The sequence below is a fragment of the Natrix helvetica genome (assembly GCF_964273705.1).
Source record: "Natrix helvetica genome assembly, chromosome: 1".
NCBI lineage: Eukaryota > Metazoa > Chordata > Lepidosauria > Squamata > Natricidae > Natrix > Natrix helvetica.
In genome coordinates, this window is record NC_138548.1 from 227,158,689 (window position 1) to 227,175,145 (window position 16,457).

The following is a 16,457-nucleotide window of genomic DNA, read 5'->3' on the forward strand; positions in this document are numbered from 1 at the left end:
AGAAGAGATTGGACCACCATTTTTCTGAAATGGTATAGGGTTTTCTGCCTAAGCAGGGGGTTGGATTAGAAGACCCCCAAGGTCCTTTCCAACTCTGTTATTATTCTATTCTGCTCTGCTCTGCTCTGCCCTACTCTACTCTACTCTACTCTACTCTACTCTACTCTACTCTACTCTACTTTCTCAAGTTTCCAGATAAAGTTGAATAGTTTAGGTCAAAGTTCTTCTTTGAATGCAAATTGTCCTTTCTCCCTCACCATAGCTCCCTTATGTATACTCATCATGGAATCTAGAAACTGATCTTTGAGTTAGGATCCCTAAACATGGGGATTGGAGAATGCTGTGGTTGAGTTTTGAATGCGTTTTTATTCTGAAATGATGCTGGTTATCAAGGTAAGAACAGCTATATTTTAGCCTTTTCCTCTCTCCTTGAAATTAGTGAAGTTAGGGACATTTCCTTGCCAGTGCCAGATCATGGATTGAGGTAAAGTAGTATAGCCAATGCTAATGTAATGCTGAACTTAATTTTTAATTAGATTTAATTAATTCAATTTCTTGTGTTGTTGAACAGACTGCCTCTGATATAGGATTCGGTATAATAATCTGTTCATAAGGCAAGAATGTTGGAAACATTCTTCTTCCATTTATGGCTTTAAAGGTAATGCCTGCTTTTTGCTTTAAACCGGGAAGGAAATAAGGACTAGTGAAAAAACCTCATTATTGGCTTAATGCACACAAACAAGGACCATGTCGGGCAGATTTGAGATAGGTAGTTTGGTGTACTGGTTAAGGTGCTGGCTTAGAAAATAAGAGTCTGTGAGTTCTAGGCCTCCCTTTGACACCTAACCTGGCTGGATAACTTTGGGCTGTATGTAACTTTGGTCACTTTTTTGGCCCAACCCTTTTCATGAGATAATTATTGTGGAGGAAATATAGTTTTAAAAAAGGAGGAGGATAAAAATCTAATAATACTTTGCAGAGCATGATATGCTTCATCTGAAGTGACACTCCATCTTTAATGGGCTCTCCGTATTTATTTATTTATTTTATTTATTTAGTTTGCCAAACACGTACGAGATAACAGGTATAAGTATAAACATGGACATGAACAGAGGAAATGGGTACAAATAAATGGGGCCAGTAGGACAGGGACGGTAGGCACGCTGGTGCGCTTAGGCACATCCCCTACTGACCTCTTAGAAATGAGGTGAGGTCAATAGTAGACAGTCTAAAGTTAAAGTTATGGGGGTTTGAGGATGTAACAACGGAGTCAGGTAGAACATTCCAGGCATAGAACACTCTGTTGCTGAAGTCATATTTTCTGCAATCGAGTTTGGAGAGGTTTACCTTGAGTTTGTATCTATTGTGTATTCATGCATTGCTTCGGTTGAAGCTGAAGTAGTCATTGACAGGTAGGATGTTGTAGCAGACAATTTTGTGTACTACGCTTAGGTCAGACCTTAGCTGGCGTAGTTCCAGGTTGTCCAAGCCCAAAATTTCAAGCCTGGTGGCATAAGATATTCTATTGTGAGCAGAGGAGTGGAGGACTCTTCTCATGAAATACCTCTGGACCCACTCAATTGTATTAATGTCCGATATACAGCGTGGATTCCAGGCAGACGAGCTGTATTCAAGAATTGGTCTGGCAAAAGTTTTGTATGTCCTGGTTTGCAGTACAATGTTACCAGAGAAGAAGCTTCACAAAATTAAGTTAACAACTGATAATGCCTTTGCCCAGCTTGTATTTGGTTTTCTGATTTTTGTGTAAGACAGAGAATTTGTTGGTTGAGATTTGCAGTTGCCAATTATTTGACCATTTTGAAACATAGTCAGGGTCACTTTGTAGGACAGAAGTATACCTGCAATGCTTTAAGCCAGCTGAGAGTTTCTTAAACCATCTGAAGTTGTTGAAGGACACTTCAAGGCCTCCTGAGTATTACAGGACAATGTGTAATCTCTGGATTCATTTAAGAGCAGCATGAATCTAAAATTACAATTTAACAACAATTTCCCAGAACTGAAACGCATTTAAGCATTGTCACCTTCCAGAATTCAGTTTCAGGTTTTGGCTTTCTTCCAGCTCATTTTCATGTCTAGACATCACTTCAGCATCTTCATAGACTTGCTTTATTCTGATGATGAAGTGTGTAGGGATAAATGGATCTGTCAGTCTTCTTTTTTGCATCAGTCTGAAGGATCATTTTAAAGCTCACATGAATAAAGGTAAAGGTAAAGGTTCCCCTCGGACATATGTGCTAGTTGTACCTGACTCTAGGGGGTGGTGCTCATCTCTGTTTCAAAGCCGAAGAGCCAGCGCTGTCTGAAGACATCTCCGTGGTAATGTGGCCAGCATGACTAAACGCCGAAGGCACATGGAACGCTGTTACCTTCCCACCAAGGTGGTTCCTATTTTTCTACTTGCATTTTTATATGCTTTCAAACTGCTAGGATTGGCAGAAGCTGGGACAAGTAACAGGAGCTCACTCTGTTATGCAGTGCTAGGGCTTCAAACCGCCGAACTGCTGACCCTTCTGATCGACAAGCTCAGCATCTTAGCCACTGAGCCACCTCATCCCTAGTATTCATATGAATACTTGTACACATTATTTGAGCCGAGGTGGCAACAGTGGTTGGAATGCAGTATTGCAGGCAGGAATTCAACCCTGACTGGCTCAAGGTTGACTCAGCCTTTCATCCTTCCGAGGTCACTCAAATGAGGACCCAGATAGTTGAGGGCAACATGCTGACTTTGTAAACCACCTGGGGAGTGCTGTATATATACTGCTGTGGTGTTATGTAAGTGCTATTGCTATTATTATATGCATTTCTGCTAATATTAGCATTTTGTATATCAAACATGAGAAATTTTCAGCCAATTGACCCAGAAGCTATCTCCCTTCTAATCCCCTTCTTCTCACTCTTACCAAGCCTTTCCTTGTTAGACCACCTATTCATCCTTCCAGTGAATTGCACCCACCGAGTACTGAAGGTGAGCACTTGAGCCCAGCAGCACAGAGGAAAAGCTCATTACTTAGAAATAATCTTGCTTCAGAGGACCGAGCAGGCACAAGACTTTCTTTCCCTCTTCTGCAGAAAGTAAAGGCTACTATTATTTATGCAGAGACAAGCTGACTTTGATAGTTCTGTGTTCCCGCCTACAGAACAGAAATAGATTGGGAGGTAGGAAGGGGTAGGATTTCTCCTTACATGGAATCTGATATCATCCCTTTGTCAGGATAGGTAAAGGTAAATGTTCCTATCGCACATATGTGCTCGTCGTTCCCAAGTCTAGGGGGTGGTGCTCATCTCTGCTTCAAAGCCGAAAAGCCAGCGCTGTTCAAAGACGTCTTTGTGGTCATGTAGCCGGCATGACTAAATGCAGAAGGGGCACAGAGCACTGTTACCTTCCCACCAAAGGTGGTTCCTATTTTTCTACTTGCATTTTTATGTGCTTGCGAACTGCTAGGTTGGCAGAAGCTGGGACAAGTAACGGGAGCACACTCCGTTATGCAACACTAGGGATTCAAACCACTAAACTGCTGACCATTCTGATTGACAAGCGTCATCTTAGTCACTGAGCCCTTTTGTCACGATAATGACCAATATATGCATTTTTGTGTCCCTTTTTCATAACTAGGGGCTTCATTTTGTTATTGTTTAACCACCAAGTCATGCCTGGCTCTTCGCGACCTCATGAACCAGATCATACTAGGCCCTCCCTGTCCTCCTGTCTCCTGGCATTTGCCCAAATTCATGTTCATTGGGACAATGACATTACCTAATCATCTCATCCTCTGTTGTCCCCTTCTCCTTTTGCCTTCAGTCTTTCGCAACACCCGGGTCTTCTCCAGGGAGTTCTCTATTCTCATTTGGTAGATGAGCTTCAGCTTCAGTATCTGTCTTTCCAAAAGACAACCAGGGTTGATTTATTTTAGGATTGACTGATTTGATTTCCTTTCAGTCCAAGGGACTCTCAAGAGTCATCTCCAATATCACAATTCGAAAACTGTGGCTTTATAGAGATATGAAAAAAGTAGAAAGGTGGTGGTGGTTGTGGTGGTATAAAAATTTGCAGGTATTCCATAACAGAAGTCTCTAGAGTCAAGCAATGTATATGTGAAAGCAGAATTCTGCAATTCTTGATTTGAAATGAATTTTTAAATTTCATTTCTGGCAGTGGGTATCCAGCAGGGTGGCCAAAGGTATATCCAAAATCAGAGTTGATATCCTGTAAAAATGCATCGGAATAGTCTTTTGTATCTAAGAGTGACGAATTGAAAATTAACCTATTCTGTGCCCCTCCCCTTCTTATGTTAGAATAGAATAGAATTGAATTGAATTCTTTATTGGCCAAGTGTGATTGGACACATAAGGAATTTGTCTTTGGTGCATATGCTCTCAGTGTACATAAAAAGACAAGATACATTCATCAAGAATCATAAGGTACAGCAATTAATGATAGTCATAGGGTACAAATAAGCAATCAGGAAACAATATCAATAAAATAATAAGGATACAAGCAACTGTTACAGTCCTGCAGTCATAAGGTTATTTGTTACTGTGGAATAATTAATACAAAATCCCATGTCATGAGATTATCATCATCACAACAGCTGCCTCCTCCAGTAAGCCTGTGTATTTCCAAGATCAATATTATCAAACGAATTATGAGATGGGCAAGAAGCCATAAGTACTTGGATTGATGCCCCATCCTCTCCAATTGCCATGCATATATCTTCAACACAGAGAAGCTAAAACTGTTCCTATATAAGCAGACTCTAGACTGCTCTCTTGCTCTTAAACCTCTACAGAATTGTTTCCAACAATGGTGTCAAGACTGGAGGAAATATGAACCATGTTATCCATAAAGCATTGGGCCAACTAATCATAGCAGGAGATTAAGTGTTTATTCAACATTTATATGAAGCCACAGGCTGAGGTCATCTCCCAGACTGGGGTTCAGTATCAAAAATATGCTGATGATACTCACTTCTATTTTTGAGTATATAGTGAGGTTTTCAAAGTTTGTCACAGTGGGTCTGGATGGGAAGGAATTGTCTTCAGTACCAAGATAGATGGTTGTGAAAATTAGGGTCACCCAGATCTGGGGACGTTCAATTTTTATCCTTGAATGGAATTACACTTTCCCATTCAAAGTGGTCAGTATCTGGTGATCATATTGGGCTTACTGTTTCTGCAAGCCCACTGTAGGAGATGACCAGGCTGAGCCCGAGGAAGGGGTCAAATGCTTCATCAGTCTCGAGTGTCTTCACACGCAGAAGAGATCTAAATGCAGCCCACCTTGAATCCATTGACCAACAATTTGCTTTGACTGTTAATAGTTCAAATTCTTGTAGAGAGCTTAAGTTGGCAATAAACCTATAGATTCATTTGAACTCCTTGGACTCCTGGTATCCTGGTGCTTGACACCCACCTGCAGTACACACACACCCTGCCCACTTTCCACCACAGCCCTCACTCCCCTGCCAACCCACACTTGCACAGATGCACTCTGCACCACTTGCCTGCCTGCCAACCAGCTTGCTTGTTTATTTTATTTTATTTGTCAACAAGTACAAGGAAACAAGTATGAAAACACATGAAAAAAATGGCACAAATAAATGGATATAAATAAGCAAACCATAGCCATAAACCCATAAAAGGAGTACATATAAATGGGAGAGTAGGCACCCTGGTGTGTTTATGCACACCCCTTTAGGGACCTCTTAAGAAATGTGTAAGATCCACGGTAGACAGTTTAAGGTAAAAGGTATGGGGGTTAGAGGAACTTGCTTGTAAGCCACCTGAGACTTATGACTTCCTGCCAGCTTCCCCATTGACTTTGCTTGAAGGAAGTCAGCAGGAAGTTTCAAATTACAGTTACATGCATTCCCTGCTTAATGACTTGCGATCCTTAACAACAGGGACTACTGGGTTTGTCGTCATTAAGCAACATGGTCACATGATGTTGTGCTTTACATCTACTATACATCACTTAGCAACATAAATTCCAGTCCCAATTAATGTAGTGAAGTCATATAAATATCTGTGATATTACAGCTTCAAAGTACTATTAGCCATTTTTCTTGACAGCTTCCTGAGACTATTTAGGAACCTGTTGGATTTCCTAGATCTCTGAGAGTGGATCATCTAGTTAAGGTTTTCAAGAGTAATCAAATTTCCCAGAGTACAACCCAGGTTACATTGATTTCTGTAAATTTACCTATTTATTAATATTAATCCATGATCTCAAATACTTGTTCAGGTCTAATTTAGGCTACCGTATCTGGGCTGGAAAAATTCAGCTAAACTCTAGTAGGATAAGCAGAAGATACAGAACACTATTTTTTTTCCTGCCACCCACTCTTTGTCTGGGTTTTTTCAATGAATATTTGAAGCTGGAAGTTGTTTTCCATACTCTAATTCCCATTATTTTTGCAGGAAATTGCACAGCAGTTGTCCAAATGGAGTCAGAGACTCTGACATGAACTTGTAGCTTTATATAAATAAATATTTTTAACATCTATATTTACAGCAGAGAGTAGGGCACATCACTACATCAGGAGGCAAATCGCCAGGTAAATCAGAGAACAGCATACAGAGCACACAGAAGAAAAAGATGGGAAAAAGGGAAACACCCCTTCTCAGCCAGCAACCAATCATAATGTAGATTACCTCATGCAGGAGCCCATACTCTCCAACCAATCAAGTACAACTGTGTGTTATGGCCTGTTAGATCGGGTAATGGAAAGGCACACACAGGCTAACGGTAACAACAGCTCTTTATTAAACTCAGTAGCAACTATGTACAATCCAGCGAAGGTTGAGTCTGACAGCAGCCCTTTTGTAGGGAGCTGTCAGAGCCTTCGACCAATGAGATTAAACCTCTGTTCCCACTGGAACAGAGGACCTTGGTGGAAACCACTATAGCTGAAGCTAGGAGCTAACACCCCTCCCCTCTTAAATGGAGTAATCCTACTGGTTATGTAGTCACACAGGTAGGCGGGTTTTTTGTAGCTCTGCCTGATCTGCGCAGTTCAGTCAGAGGGTGTTCTTCGGACAGGTCAGACAGACCTGTTTGCTCCGCAGCTCTGCTTGGTGGAAGCTCCTGGAACCTTTCGCAGGCCGCGGCTGGAGCTTCTAGAGCCAGTTCGCTCGGAGCTCGCTGCGGGCCTGCAACACAAGAAGCTAAGTATCCCGGTGACTTCCGGTTAGAATTGGCTGTGGAAGGAGTGACTTCATGCTCCTTTTGGGTAGGGCTTTGGCTAACTCGAGCAGGAGCTACCTCTGGATGCCTAAGAGTGGAGCTGGAGAGGTGGCCATGGAGTTGGTCAACGTCCCTTCTCCAATTCTGACCGTCCTCGAGCTCTATGAGATAAGAGCAAGGCCCGGTGATGCCTATCACTGTGGCAGGAATCCACAGAGTTCCCCCGGCGGAGTTGTGGGCATAAACTGAATCCCCTACGCTAAAGTTCCGAATTTTGCTTGCGGAGTCAGGGGGCGATGCGGCAGAAAAGTTTGGGTGTAGCCGGTCTAAATGGAACCTTAGCCAATGACCCATGAGAAGCTCGGAGGGGCTTCTCCCTGTAGTGGCACTGGGTGTGATGTGCTGAATTAGCAAATAGTGGTTAATCCGTGTTTGCCAATCTCCCAGGCCCATCCTAGATAGGGCCTCTTTTGCAGATCTCACCATTCTCTCCGCCTGACCATTGGAGGCCAGATGAAATGGCGTGACCATGGCATGTCTGATTCCCTGTGCTGCTAAGAAGGTCCTGAATTGCATGGCCATGAATTGGGGCCTGTTGTCAGAGACCAGGACTTTGGGCTGGCCGTGCATGGAGAAAAGTCTCCGTAGTACCTTGATGACTGCTTCTGCCATAGTGGAGGTCATCAGAACTACCTCCAGCCATTTCGATTAGGCATCCACAACTATGAGGAAAGTCTGGCCATGAACTGGGCCAGCAAAATCAATGTGCACCCTAGACCAAGGTGCTTGAGGTCGCTCCCACTCCTTACGGGCACCTCTGGGGGAGCTGGTCTGGACTCCTGGCACGGTGTGCAGGTAGCCACCCATTCTTTGATCTCCCTGTCCATGTTAGGCCACCACATGTAACTCCTGGCCAAAGATTTCATCCTGACAATTCCAGGATGCCCTACGTGTAAAGCCTCTAATACTACAATGCACAGTTTGGGTGGAACAACGACCCGGTCCCCCCACAGCAAGCAGCCATTAACAACAGACAATTTGTCATGCTTACAATGGTACATTTTGAATTCAGACTCAACAGGCCCCTTGGGCCACCCCCTCCACACCCAGTTCAAAATTTGTTTGATGGTGGAGTCAAACATTTTTGCAGAGTGGCGGGCAACATCACTAGATGAGACAGGACCAGTCTCTAAGCAGTCAATGAGAAGAACTGGTGTCTCGGGGGTAGGGTCAGCGAGAAGTTCTGGTAGCGGGCAGCAGCTCAAAGTGTCGGCGTGCCCCAAAGTGGAGCCTGGTTGGTGGATAAGGCGGTAGGAGTAGGCAGCTAAGAAAATGGTCCATCTGGTCATCCACAGTGATAAGGACACAGGAGTAGGTCAGTCCCAGCCAGCAAGCCCAGTAGCAGTTTATGGTCCATAATTAGTTCGAAATCACGGCTTTATAGGTACTCATGGAACATTTTTACTCTGGCCACTGCAGCCAAAGCTTCACGGTCCAGCTGGCTGTAGTTCCCCTCGGCAGCAGACAAGGTCCTAGAGTAAAAGGCTATGGGAGCCTTGGTTCCGTTGGACATGCGGTGGCTGAGGACGGCTCCAAGGTCAAATGGGGAAGTGTTGCAGGTCAGCACCAGTGGCAGGGTCTGGCTGTACTGCAGCAGGAACATGTCTGCTGAGAGAAGTCTTTTTACCGCGGCAAATGCGGCCTCCTCGGCTCTGCCCAAGGACCACTTCGTGTTCTTCGCCAGGAGACAATGTAAGGGCTCAGCAATGGTGGCTTTCTGTTTAAGAAAGACGCTGTAGAAATTAAGAAGCCCGAGGAACGCCTATAGCTCGGTTTGATTGCAAGGTGTAGGGGCATCCTGAATTGCTTTGATTTTTGTTTAAAAAATTGTGGGCAGGTGAATCCCAGAGCCGTCGATTAGGTACCCTAAGAATTCAACCCTTGGCATGTTAATTTGGCATTTTTCTTTTTTGAGACGGAGGCCTTTGTCTCTAATTCTAGCCAAAACAGTTTGTAAACATTTGAAAAGTTGCGCCTCATTTGCAGCCGATACCAAAATGTCATCAAAATAGGGGACGACTCCTGGAATCCCCTGCAAAAGCCATTCTATGATGCTTTGGAACAGTTCAGGGGCGATACTAACTCCAAATTGCAGGCAGTGACATTTGAATGCACCCCTGTGCGTCACAATGGTTTGGGCTTCCGCCGTAGCGCCATCTACAGGCTATTGTTGATATGCCTGCACCACGTCCAATTTAGCGAATACTTTGCCGGGCCGAAAGAATGTAGTAGATGCTGTACAATGGGTACAGGGTAAGCGCTTTGTTGTAACACTTCATTGATTGTGCATTTGTAGTCCACACAGATGCGGACCGACCCATCAGATTTGACAGGTGTCATTATAGGGGTCTCCCAACATGCGTGATCAACCAGCTCTAGGATTCCCTGGCCTATGAGCTTGTCAATTTCTAGATCAATTTTAGGGTGGAGAGTGAAAGGTACTCTCCTGGGTTTTAGCCTTATGGGAGCTATGTTGGGGTCCAAATTAAAAGAAATTGGAGTCCCCACATACTTACCCAGATTGGTGTTGAAGACGTCCTGAAACTCCTTAAAAATCACTTCAGCACTCTCATCTTTCACAGCATTGATACCGGTCACTTCTAGGCCCAGGGCTTCAAATCAATCAAGCCCCAGGAGACTCTGAGGTCACCGCTGACCACCATCACTGGGAGCTGGCCGCTGTATTTCTTGAATTGCACCCGGAAGGTGCCCTGGCCCACGATGGGGACTTGGTTCCCCTGGTAATCGCAAATATGTCTGGGGCACGTAGATGCTGCTTCTTCAGGGTAGGGATAGCCTGTTTGAGTGTGGACTATGGCATGATGGTCAGTGATGACTGTGTCGATCTCCATCTTGCATTGAGAGCCCTCAATGAGGACTGTGACCTTCAGCTTTTTTGGCCGCCTAGTGCAGACTTGGCCAATTGAGGTGTGGTAGGTGGCTCTGGTGTCGCCCTCTGAGTGCCATGGTGCCTTCTGCCATGCCCCTTGGTTGGGCCTCTGCTGGTGGTTAGATCGGCTTCTTGGCTGCCAGGTCGTCATGGGGTACTCGCTTCTGCAAACTTTGGTGATGTGCCCCTTTTGCTCTCAGCGCTGGCAGATGGCATCACGGAAATGGCAAGCCGATCGGGCATGGTGTCCTCCGCAGCTAGCGCAAGGCGGGAAACACTGTTCGAATTTGCACGCCAGCTTGGCGCGGCTACTGCACATGCGGCAGCTGTCATCTTCTTCGCCTTCTGAGCTCTCAGCCTCTGCAGCCTTGCAATGTACGAATGGGTTCTTTCGCACGTCTTGTGGAGTGCTTTGGCACTGCAGGGTTTCTGTTGACATGACGGCCAATTCTGATGCCCTGGCTTCGTCCAAGGCAATTTGTAGAGTGAGATTAGATTTGGCGAGTAACCTTCTCTGTAAATTAATGTCCCACACACTGCATATGATGCCGTCAAGAATAAGCTCGTCAAGGTCTCAGAACTCGCAGTACGCTGCAGCCTTTCGTAGTGTCGCAACGTACTCGTTGATTGATTCGCCTTCTTTCTGGTTGCGAATATTAAATTCATGCCAGTGGACGGGCGTAGACAGTTGGGAGCATAGTGAGTCCTCAGCATCTGCTGGAGCACGGACCAAGCGACCGATTGTAGCGGCGTTGGTTCCAACAGGTCTTTGGCTGTTTCGAACACTTCCCATCCACAGTAACCGAGGAACATGTTCTTCTTGCGGCCTTCAGAAAGGCCCATGAGGTTGTTCGCTTCAAGGAAGCAGTCGAACCTCAGCATATACAAATCCCAGTGCTCGGTGACTCGGTCATACGGAGTTGCTCGAAGCCGTGCTGAGCTCCGGGCTGGATTTACTTGCTGGATTGCTACACTCTTTTTGGTTCGCCTAGTTGCCTTCCAATCCCATCCTCGTCGCCAGTGTTACATAATGGAAAGGCACACACAGGCTAATGGTAACAAAAGCTCTTTATTAAACTCAGTAGCAACTATGTACAATCCAGCGAAGGTTGAGTCTGACAGCAGCCCTTTTATAGGGATCTGTCAGACCCTTCGACCAATGAGATTAACCCTCTGTTCCCACCGGAACAGAGGACCTTGGTAGAAACCACTATTAAACATCACAATTTTGCTGACTGTTGTGACTGGATTTCTGGACACCAAGTCATGTGTCAACAGATGCCTCCCACAAACCCAGGATTGGGTCCCAGTAAACTTGGAGATCTTCTAGTCCAACACCCTGCTCAGACAGAAAACCCTATACCATATCAAAGAAATGATTGTGCAGTCTCTTCTTAAAAACTCTCAGTGTTAGAGAACCCCTAACTTTTGGAGGCAAACTGTTCCACTGATTAATTGTTCTAACTGTGAGGAAATTTCTCCTTAGTTCTAGTTTACTTCTCTCCTTGATTAGTTTTCACCCATTGCTTCTTGTCTTGCCTTCAGGTGTTTTAGAGAATAGATTGACTCCCTTTTCTTAGCGGCAACCCGTTAGCTTTTAGAACACTGCTATCATGTCACCCCTAGTCTTTTCTTCATTAAATTAGTCAGATGAGTCCAGATGTTCTTCCCTATACTGCCTCTATCTTATTTATATTGTGTTCCTTTTATGCAATTCTGATACCATAACATCATCACTGGGAAGATTCTGCTGCTAATATATTCCAAGACATCTGTGTGTCATCGTCCCCGTCTCCCACTCTCCGTAGCTTTTTGGTCATAACTACAGCATTTCTTACATTTGTTGGAATAGCAAGGCTGTCTTCCAAACCTCCCAGCTCCTTAGCAGGTAAATGTTCCAGGTATGATTAGACTATTTGTCACTTAGTGCTTACTTTAGTCACGGTTATAGCTGAACACTCTCTTTCTAATAGGGCAATCTGCTTGAATCCTGGGGTTAGTTGTTGACATAACAACATTAAACATCTGACTACAGATATGGCAACAGACCATTTCTCTGGTGGTAATTTCTAGAGCCTGTGATGTGATCATGGAAATTGCAGTCGGTCATCATTTCTCACAAGTTATGCTTATATACAGCATGGGCACCTGACCACAATCCATCAGTATATGTGTGACTTGGTTGTTGAGACACGAGGGTGTATTTGGATTTGGGGGGGGGGATGTATCTTTATTTCTGCTTGACAACAGAAAAAACCTCTATTTTCATGTTTTGCTTCCTCAATGAAGCTGAATTAATAATAGAGATGGTGAGTAGCGAAAAAACATTAGAACTGCTGTAGATCATTTTCTGGGGTATTTGATGAAACTACTGATATCAACCTCCAGGCATCTGTTGATGAGCTTTTAAATTCTTGAAAGCATCATCTTAATGGCTATGTGGAGTAATGTAGACCAACAATAGCTTGTTCTAATATGCTGCACCAAGATTTGGGAGTATCAGTCCTGGACCAATTGCTATCTCATACTCACAAGGTGGTGAATAGACTAAAATGGGAGAAAGAAATAACTTGCATTCCTGGAAGAAATATGGGGTATATTTTATCAATATGGAGAATTTGCAGGGTCTGATTTATTACATTTTTTAATCCAGCCTTTATTACAAGTAATTGAAAGCGGCACACATTCATAATACCACTTCCTCCTGTTCTTTCCCCCCAAATAACAACCCTGTGAGCAGTGGTGGGATTCAGCCAGTTCACACCTATTCGGGAGAACAAGTTTTAACTTTCTAAGCAGTTCGGAGAACCTGTTGTTGGAAGAAATCTCATTTTGTTTTTGTTTTTCACTTTACATGGCTAATCCTGTAAGGAAGGCAGGAAGGAAACATTCTGGTGTTGTTTCTAGCCTAATCTTTATTGCCCTGCTTACAGAAACTGCCACTCTGGTTATCCCTTATTACATTGTATCAGCTAAGGCGAAGCACCCATCAACCTGAGTGAGGTTGAGTTGGCCACACCCACCCACTCAGTCACATGACCACTGAGCCACGCCTACCCAGCTTGTCATTAGGGCAGAGAACCGATTGTTAAATTATTTGAATCCCACCACTGCCTGTGAGGTGAGGGGAAAGAGAGGGGGGAGGGAGGGAGGGAGGAAGAAAAGAGAGAGAGAGGGAGGGAGGGAGAGAGAGATATTGGTCCAAAGTCACCGGTTGGATTCCCTGCCTACAATATATTCAAGATAAATCTTAATACATAAATAAATTTCCTCAAAAGCAGCAATATGCCATCACAATGTATGCTTCTCCCTTTCATACACGTGCTATGAAGCTATATACAAAAATGGTGGGGTTTGGATCACAATCAGGCAGCAATGCTTTCATCATTTGACCCTTCACTCGAGATTCCCTCTGACACTTATCTACGAGGACCACATCTGTAAATAAATACAGTATCCTTGCAATATATTCAGCTATCGATACTGTCATCCCCAGCCATCTTCTCCTTGCCTATTCTTTTACTCACTTATTACCTGTGGCAATTATACATCATCTGCAGCCAGAGATAAACAGATTCTTTATAAAAGTCATTATAAATCAAAGTAAACATGGAACCAATGTTTACTTCCTCCTAGGGTTTATTTTTCTCTTTAGGACTGTGGAACAACACTAACTTGAGATTGGTATCATTTGACAGCCAAAAGAAAATTCAGAGAGACAGCCTGAATTTCCCTTGAAGCTCACATCTAAAATAATTTCCCTTTCTGCAGATATTACTGCCTGATAGGTTATTTTGAGAGCACCTCAAGAGACACTAACTCCCGGTGCTGTTTAGCTGAGAAACCTCTACAAAGCTAGTTCTCTTTGTATTTATTTGACTGCAAATTCTATCAGACTAAGCCGTGACGCCACCAACCTCCTGGTTGGGAAAGACAGATTTAAAATAATAGATATATCATGAAACTTTTATCTAAATAAGGCTCCTATAAAAACTTTCAGGGCAAAATATCTCCTTCTTATCCAGTAGGATTGTATACATAATTGGGATGGAGAAAGAGCCTATATTAAAGAATGTGTTGAATGACCTAGAAATCAGAAATCACATACAGTGTCCTCGGAGATGCTTGGGCAGGGGGTTGGACTAGATGACCTACAAGATACCTTCCAACTCTATTAATCTGTAATCAAAGCCCTTTAAGAAAAGGGTTTGGGTTTTGTTAGCCAGCCAGCCGGTTTATTATAGTTTTAGACCAGTACAAGCAATGTATCCATGAATGCACTGTGAGTCTTTATAAATCTATCTTAAAAAGACAGTAGTTAAATTTAATACAAAATTAAAATACATTTATAAGACAGCCTGACCAGAATCTGTGAGAGAAGTCCAAAAGAAGTGACATATGTCTAGGTTATAAAGAAATATGTAAAATTAAATAAAATGTGATAACATTGAAAATTACAAAAATGTGAGGTTTTGTTCATTAGGATGGTGAGATGTAGATCCGAACATAGATGCCCTGCATTTAGCCATAGGGATGTCTGCATGGGGTGGAATTAAAAATTGACATGGAGGCCACGGTCATGTAGTCAAAGTTTTATTTGGATTGATATACTATTTAGTATTTACAGGTAGTCTTCAATTTACAAGCACAATTGAGACCAGGATTTCTGTTGTTAAGCAAGGCAACTGTTAAATGAGTTGTTCACAGTCTGGAGCTTGATCCTCACTGGCTCAGTCTTCCATCCTTCTGAGGTCACTAAAATGAGGACCCAAATTGTTGGGAGCAATATACAAATAATGATAATGATAAGAAGAATAAGAAGGGGAAGGGGAAGGGGAAGGGGAAGGAGGAAGGGGAGGAGGAGGAGGAGGAGGAGGAGGAGGAGGAGGAGGAGGAGGAGGAGGAGGAGGAGGAGGAGGAGGAGGAAGAAGAAGAAGAAGAAGAAGAAGAAGAAGAAGAAGAAGAAGAAGAAGAAGAAGAAGAAGGAGAAGACACAGCTTGAATGACTACATCCAGAACAGTGAAGAACCAATGATTAAGGAGGTAAATAAAGGAGGCCTTTTGAAGACATCTAAGTCGAAAGCTGAATACAAGAAAGAAATAATTGAGAAGCGAGCTGAAAATTGGAAAAGCAAAGCTATGCATGGCCAATACTTGAAAAGTATTAAAGGCAAAGCTGACCAAAAGCTAACTTGGAACTGGTTAAGATCAGGAGTACTGGGAAAAAAAACAGAAGGCTTTATTTTGGCAGTTCAAGAACAAGCCTTAGCCACAAATTGCATGAAGGCAAAAATTTGGCATCTTACTACCAACAGCAAATGTCACCTCTGTAATGAGAAAGATGACACAGTTGACCATTTGATCAGTGGATGCAGCAGAATTTCACAAACTAACTACCTACAATGCCATGACCGAGTTGCTAAAATCATTCACTGGAAATTGGGCCAGAAATTTGGATTTGAGTACAGCAAAAAGCCACTGGGAACATCAGGTTGAGAAGGTTCTAGAGAATGAAAAAGTCAACATCTGTTTATATTTCAAGGTGTTTATTCTAGATTTCTACCATTTCCTTGCCCCCCTCCTTAAAAAAAAGCACACTTTTTCATATTTTTTCTTTTATTGTCATGTTGAAAGCATTTGAAAGGCAAACAGGAATACAAGGCCACTGTTTTTGAAAAGCATATTGCATTTGTCTCCCCAACATTTCTTAGTGCTGTGAATGGCATAGTATGGAGCCAGCCTATTAAACAGCCTTTTATGCAAGGAAATTCTGAGTCCTCCTGTGATATTCTGTTCCTTACTGTGTCCTTCCAATATGCCTGGTATACCCTGGCCTAAATGATCATTTGTTGAACAAATTCACGTTTTTATTAGTCAAAACATAGAGAAAACAGAAGCCCCCCTATGTCACGATATTTGTTAATGCACGGTTAATTATCACATCTCCCTTTCTATAATTCATTTTGCAGGGAGACCTCCTGCAGGTTACATACTCACAGTTGATGAAGCAAAATAACCTCACTGTGGATGAGGACTCTTTCACTGCTGGTCAGACAGTTGGGACTGCTAGGCCTTCTCCCTTCACCATGCTCCTTCGAACAAGGCTGTATTTTTGTATGGATCCTCTCAGCAAGACTGTAGCAGGGTTGTTCAAACCTCTCCCAGACCTAATTGGAACGGCAATGCAAGCATTCATAATGAATCATGTCCCGAGTTGGAAGAAATAGCTGAAGGGCCATGGTAGCTTCCTGGCAGACAGTCCTGGTCACGCTAAGGCCAGGCTTGTGGCTTGCTCTATTA

General features: G+C 43.4%; 1 protein-coding gene across 1 annotated transcript in view; it reads left to right on the forward strand.

Moving 5' to 3' along the window:
- The first annotated feature begins 276 nt into the window (after nt 1–276).
- Nucleotides 277–16,457, forward strand: part of ANKFN1 (ankyrin repeat and fibronectin type III domain containing 1) — a 299,454-nt gene continuing 283,273 nt past the window's right edge. The window contains exon 1 of the mRNA XM_081933540.1: nt 277–393. The gene's annotated coding sequence lies outside the window, so the exon portion shown is untranslated. The remainder of the gene's footprint in view (nt 394–16,457) is intronic.